This window comes from Carlito syrichta, unplaced genomic scaffold (assembly GCF_000164805.1).
Source record: "Carlito syrichta isolate Samal-C Ts95f unplaced genomic scaffold, Tarsius_syrichta-2.0.1 Scaffold303277, whole genome shotgun sequence".
NCBI lineage: Eukaryota > Metazoa > Chordata > Mammalia > Primates > Tarsiidae > Carlito > Carlito syrichta.
Window position 1 is genome coordinate 263,146 of NW_007247373.1, and position 7,319 is coordinate 270,464.

The window sequence follows — 7,319 nt, forward strand, 5'->3', positions numbered from 1 at the left end:
TTTACGTGTTGTATTTTAAAATCATTTGAAGGAGTCTTATACCTGGATCATGACAACTAGATCCTTTTGAAATACCACTGTATGAAGAGAGATGAAATGAAATTTAGTGAACAGAATTGAAAAGGTGCTTATAATTTTTACTATGCCAACTTCCCCTGTCTCTAAAAAAAAGTTCTTTGGTGTGTTTGATTTTCTAAATCTTTATGGTTATTATTTGGAATAAAATGTGCCTGATCCTATTTTACATTCTGTTCTTAAATCTGAATGCCTTCTCACTTAATTCTGAAGAAATATCACACAAGTGGCTTTATCGACCTTGAAGAAATTTATAGTCTACGGAGTTGCCTTATAAATCAAGAACAACACAAATTTAGACCTTAATTTTTATGGGGAAAGGGTTTTGTCAAATGTTTGCTGAAGATCTAAGTAATCCAAGGCATGCCTCTGCCACTTAAATATTTGTAGTGACCTGAAATGTTGCTGTCTGCCAAATATTGTATTAAATTGAAATCTGTGTTTTCGTTTTATTGCTTGAAAAGGGCACTTGATGGTTGGAGTGCTCCTACAACCAAAGAATAAGGCAGCGTGGAGTGAAAAAGATCTGTTTTTGTCTTGTTTTAAGTTGCATCAGCGTGTACTTCACATAGAGAAGATCCTCGGGTTAGTCTCAAATTGTGGCTGTTTAGGGAAATCCTTGTTCAGTTAGTGGCAGTGGTTGGTTTACAGCAGAAGGAAGTAAGATCCCCTTGATAATAGAAATTATTGGAAGTACTGATTTAGAGTCCACAGAAATCATATGCCCTTGTAATTTCTTGTGAGAAAGAATGGGTAAATCTTCAGCCTTCAATCTCTACCCAAATACCTGTATTCATGCTTTTGATAAAACGTATTTTCGGCATTAGTACACATATCCAATTAAGCCTTATTTATATTAAGAATAAAGTTACCGAGTTATGCTGTTATGTCCTGAAACTCAAATCACTGTTTGAGAAACCCTCAAATTGGTGCTTTCATTGTATAATGATACATTTAGACAAAACCCCAAACCAAGCTGTTTGAAACAAGATTCTCTCCATTGCAATTTGTAGCAGTGTTGTTTCTGTCTTTGTAATGAGAAGGCTAAATACAGTGTTAACTGCTAATTTCTTGTTTGAATCCATGAAATCACACCTGTAAAGCCCAGTGAAACATTTGTAACAAACTCCCTAATAAATCTAGAGAAAGTCACTCTGTTACCTCTTCATTTCTTTTAGTTTTATTTGAGGAATCAAGAACAGAAATTTTGCTCATGTCTTTTTCGCTTGGAAATCTGACTTAGTACTGAGTCACTTTGTCTCTTTCTCGTCATTTCAACATAACTTCTGTTAATCACAGATGATCCGTTCTTGTGTTGTGCTGCCTGACTGAAAGTACTGATTTCTTTTTTCTTTTCTTTTTTTGAGTCAGTATCTCACTCCATCGCCCAGGCTGGAGTGCAGTGGCATGTTCACGGCCACCCCTGCGTCGACCTGCTGGGCTCTGGCGATCCTTCTGCCTCAGCCTTCCAAGTCGTTAGAACTACAGGTGTGCGCTGCCACGCCCAGCTCATTTTTTATTTATTGTAGAGACAAGGCCTCGCCAAGTTGCTCAGGCTGGTCTCATTTTCTTTTTAATGATAGGATACAGGGAGGCTGTTCAGTCTTGTAAGCAGGAGGAGAGAGATTAAGCGTGGGTGTGTATGTGTCTCCATTCCGCGAAACAGCAGATGACGCCGCACATACCCGTTATTTTATGGTACGAGGTTAGGGCTTAAAGCATCCATACTAGAGAGTGAAGTAGAAGTCTAAACCTGAACATTTTAAGCAAGTTGGACTTGATGGCTTTCTCAAGTACCAGCAGGTGGATACTAGCCTTAGGCCGGGAGGCGACTATTGCCATCATTCGAAGCACCTCTTGGTCGCCATCATGTTGGTGCCATTGGCATTCCGAAATCTGTACTTGAATGTGTGTTTCGCTTTTAAATTAATATGTTCTCTTGTGTGGCATTCGGATCTGACCATCTGATTTCAAACGCTAGAGCTGATACGGAACATTGATGGTTCTGAAAGCATTCATGATATGGCAGTATTCTCTGGGTTGATAAGAGATTTTTGTGACCTGTTCAAATCTGCTGTTGATGATAATGAAAATGTACAGGCGGATCAAAGCCGGCTGCAACCCACTGCTTACGTTTTTGATCAGTGACTATTACTGATAGTAATGTACTACTTACTTGGTGTGTGGTTTTGCCTTGTACTTAGAAAGCTTGCTTATAATATTTCCTGCCATAGTAAGTGATGAATTTGTCCTTAATCATGCTTGTTTGATGGTACCAGAAAAAAAGGGGAAGGGACAGGGATTAATTCTTGCTAAGGATTCTCACCAAGTGTATGCAACAATGCAACAAGCTATGCCGTTCACCCTTTCTTTACCTCTTACTTGAAAACAGATGCGCAGAATATCTTAAATGGCTTTTCTATCCTACTCTGCTATGGTGAGAGTTCATTTACCACAAGAAGCCTTATCAAAAAGTATATTTTGTAACAACCTCTTAGATACTGTACCTAACAAAACATGATTTGTATTAGCTCTGTATAAAAGTATTTGTGGCTAAGGTTTTTTTACTTACATCTTCTTATAACTTCCCAGGAACTAAGCACATTATCTGATATTGTTGTAAATTTTTTTGTTAGTGCTTTGGTTCAGGATTGGCAATAAATTATTTCTAAAGGAGGTCTAAAGGAAAGAATGGTTTGATTTTATAAAATGAGTTGCTAGTTCTCTAAGGCTTTTTACTTCTGTACATACTTTGCCCAAAAAATTGCTTCTTGCTTTTAATATTTGCTTTGTAAAAATTACTGACATTAAATAAACATTTATAAATGATTCAATACTATGATGTTATTTAAACGAACAGTTTGATCCCTGTAACGCAGATGCTTGAAGTTTGGAATCAAAAGTTTCACTTAGGGACTGGAATCTGCTTGAGATGCTCTCCACCAGCGCTGGGCTTTAGTATTAGTCTGTGAACTTGTCCCTACAGGTGATGGAGATGTGATGTGGGCTTCTTCCAAGTACCTTCCAGGCACTTCTACGGTCTGGCATGTGGGAATAGGGGGAGGGGCTGCTAGGTTTTCTCTGGCGCCCCTTTACGGTCGCTGAAGCTGCACTTGGGTGTGTCTGGACACGGTGTATCCAGCTGCAGTGGCCACTCTGTCCTGTTGGAAGTAAGATCATGCTTAAACAAACCAGCGTGTGACCACTGCCTTTTTGTCTTCAGTAAACTGTTTTAGGTTCTGATTTACGGGAAGGTTACCAGATAGCCCAGAGTTCTCCTATGCCCCACACCATACAGAACGCAGATGGTTTCTGCAGTGAGCATGTCGCATTCGTGAGGTATGCTGGTCATCATCAGGGAGCCAGCATGATAGTGGCATTAGTTACAGCCCACACATTACTCACATTCCCTTCGCTTTTCCCTAACCTCGTCGTTCTGTTCCAGAATCTGTCCAGGATACATCACAGGTGGCTGTCACAGCTCCTTCGCTCCTCCTGGCTGTTGACAGGCTTCCTGTTTGTCAGCCTTTCTGTGTTGGTGGTGACCACAGCAGCCTTGAGGCTGGTATTTTGTGGAACATGCCACTACTGAGAGGCGCCTGGTGTCACAGGCTTGGGGACCGCAGGGACAAAGCGCCACTCTCAGCAGATCGTGGCACGTGTACTTCTGCGAGGACTGCTCGCCCCCGCCCTGCGCAGTGTCAGCGTGTTCGCGGTTGTCAGGTGACTTGTGGCCTGTTTGTGCCTTCCCTTGACGAGCCTGTCCTGCGAGCGGCGCTTTCTTCCCCGAGACGCAGGGCGGGGCTTCCCCCACCCCGGGGCTGCAGGGCAGGTGGGGACGGGGGAGGCAGGGCCGTGTCCGGGCCGGGCTCTGCCTCCGGCCAGTGAAGGGCCAGCCCAGCCTCCGGCAGGAAGCTTCGCACGGAGTCCCCGGGAAAGGGAGATGAAGAGCTTGGGCCTGGTGTCTAAATACCGAAGACTGTGGCCTTGGAAACAGGCCGTTGAAAGGCTTTCTGGGAGAAGGCTAAGACTTTTGTCTTAACTGAAAGTAAACTCATTCGAGCATTTGACTGCCCAAAACCAACCAAGTCTTTAAAAAAACAAAAAAAACCCTTTTCTCCTGCTACTGTTGGAACAAGAGAATATCTTTATTAAAAAGGACCCGCTAAAACGCCCACAAATGATTGTGCTGCGGCAGGATCTGGGTTCATTGGCACCACAGGGTCTCGGAACGGGGTCCATTCATTCAGAATGGGGTCCGTGGCCCACCACGTGGCAAAGATACCTTTGGCTCCCTCGAGAACGCAGGAATCCCAAGGGTTACAGGTTAAACCAGAGATTTGTTTGGTGGCTTGGGAAATTCGTTAAATCCCCAGAAGCCCTGCTGTCCCAGGGTAGCGTCTGGAAGCCCGTGCCACACGGCCTGGGCTGGCGTGAGGCGCCTCGGGGCCCAGGCTGTCCGGCAGGGCTTCAAAGCGGCCTTTCTCCTGAGCACCCAAGGAGACAAAAGGCCCCAACAAGTGCTCAGGACAGAGCGGCCATTCAGGGCGCCGTGCTGCGCCTCTGTGCTCGCCACCAGAAGGCTGAGGGAGGCTGTGTCCAGCGCTAACGTTTAGACAGCGTGGGGGGCGCGTGCTGGCTTTTCTTTCCCACGAAGGCTCGTGGTCGGAAGCCAGAAGCAGTCGCGTCCCTCTGGCCGGCGGTGCTTCCCCTGCAGTGATGCTCTGCGACGGTGGACCCGGCGCTCTCTCTGGCCCTCCGTCAGCGCAGATAGGAGGGCGCCACGGGAGACACGCTGGCGGCCACGCTGCCGGCCTCGGAGAGACGCGGGCCCGCCATTTGCCCTACTTTCCTATTATTCTACACAGAAAGTCCCAGTGCCTGTCAGCTTTGTGGGATTTAACTAACCGGATCATTTTACCATCCAATCCCGGGGTGCGCGTGGTGGCTCACGCTTGTCACCCCAGCACTTTAGGAGGCCGAGGTGAGAGGATTGCTGAGGCCGGGAGTTTGAGACCAGCCTGGGCGACACAGCAAGACCTCGCCTCTACGAAAAGGAAAAAACATTATCCTGAAAAATAGGCCTCACGGCGCTATGGATGAAATTACGGATTAAAGCTCATTTTCCTCAGGCAGTCCGGCGTTGGTAGCGGGTCACGGTTTGAGGGGAGATGCCGTCCGTCACTGGCAAGAGGGAACGAAACAAAGGGCCGAGGCCCAGCTCCGTGGAAACGCTCGGCCTCCGTCCAGCGGGACTCCCAGGGTCACCCCTTGGGCCGTGAGGAGCAGAACGGCATTTCCCACGCCCGCCGGGCGCCCGTGACCTGCCCACCCGCTCTCCCGCCCCGCCTCCTTCCTCCGGTGAAGCCCAGCGGGCTCACGTTGCCCGGGCCCCTTTCTCTGGTTCTCTCGGCCACACGGCACATCCGACCGTCTCCGACGGGCCAGCTCACGGGGCAGCCCCGTTGACTCCCTGTCCTGCGAGGAGCAGCAGTTTGCTTCCTCTGTGCGCCTGTCCCGTGTCAGTCCTCTCTTAGGGCACTTCAGTCCTCCTGCCTGTTTCTGAGACGGGACTATCTGTGCCTGCGCTGCCAAGGCTGGTCTCCAACTCCAGGGCCCACGTGATCCTCCCACTTCAGCCTCCCGAGTAACTGGGACTCCAGGCACAAGCCACCACGCCCAGCATTCCACTTGAGGGCTTTTTCTTTTCTTGAGTTGGAGTCTCACTCCCTCACCCAGGCTGGAGCGCAGGGGCACGCCCCCAGCCACCCCCGCGTCGACCTGCTGGGCTCCGGCCGTCCTCCCGCCTCAGCTTCCAAGTAGCTGGAACGACAGGCCTGCGCCACCGTGCCCGGCTAATTTTTGATTGCTTGTGGAGATGAGGTCTCGCCAAGTTGTCCGGGCTGGTCTTGAACCCATGGGCTCAGGCAGTCCTCTCACCTCGGCCTCCCAAATTGCTGGCCTCACAGGTATGAGCCACTGCACCCGGCCCGTTCCGCCTTCTTCTGAAGCCACGGTTTGTGTCCCAGCGCCCCGGCTCAACTGCAGTGTGAATGCAGTGCTGTCACCCCGACGCCCCTGCGACGCCCCTCAATGCCAGCCTTGCTCACCTGACTCGGCTTTCCAGTGTCGATGGGGTTGACTGGGGAGCCGGCCCTCGAGTCTGCAAATTATATCTCAATAAGGCTGTTTAAAAAATGAAATGTCAGATTGCATCACCCCCACGCAGTTTGCAAAAAGACTAAAAATAAATACGCCAAAATGTCAATTTTCCGGGGTGATAGGAATAACAAGATGTTGTCTTCTTTACACTTTTCTGTGTTCTCCCTTTTCTACAGCGCATCTATGACTCTAGCATGGGGGTGAGGATCAGTCAGCATCAAAGACAACAGACCAGCCCTGCCTTGACCAGCCAAGGGTGTGCCTCTCCTGGCTTGCTTTGAAATAGCTCATCTGGGGTGAGCGCGGTGGCTCATACCTGCAATCCCAGCACTTTGGGAGGCTGAGATGGGAGGGTTGCTTGAGCTTGGGAGGCTGAGATGGGAGGGTCGCTAGAGCTTGGGAATCTGAGACCAGTCTGGGCAATATGGTGAGGCCTCATCTCTAAAAAACATTAGCCGTGTGTGGTGGCACATGCCTTTGTCTCAGCAACTCTGGGAGACTGAGGCAGGAGGACGGTCTGAGCCCAGGGGTTCAACGCTGTGGCGAGCCATGGTTGTGCCACTGTGCTCCAGCCTGGGCGACCGAGTGACAGAGTGACCCTGACTCATAAAATAGTTCATCGGCTGATTCCGTCTGAGCCACCACCTGGGCAAGTATTTGTCTTCCAGCCTGGCTTCTAGATTGGACCATAAGCGCCCAGAAGCTGAAGATCACTGTGTCTGCCGCACCCCTGAAATCCCCAGCATCTCATAACGTGCTGGTTATATACAAATGCTCAAAAAGTGTTTGTAGAACTTAGCTGAAAGCGTAAAGTTTCTGCCGTGTCACCCACGCTCGAGACGCTGGGTGAGGAGCAAATGGGCCACACGGGGAGCTGAACTTGAGCTGCCTGGGGCCCGTCAGGGGTGGCAATGCAGGTGCAAACGCACTTAAACCTACATCCCGGGGACCAGGCGGAGGCCTTCGGAGAACAGCGGCTCCTTTCGTCTCGGGGGACCGGGACGCCCGGGGAAGAGGAGGCAGCCGGGCCTGCAGGATGCCTCCGAGGAGCCGGGCCGAGGAGCCGGGCCCGAGGAGCCGGG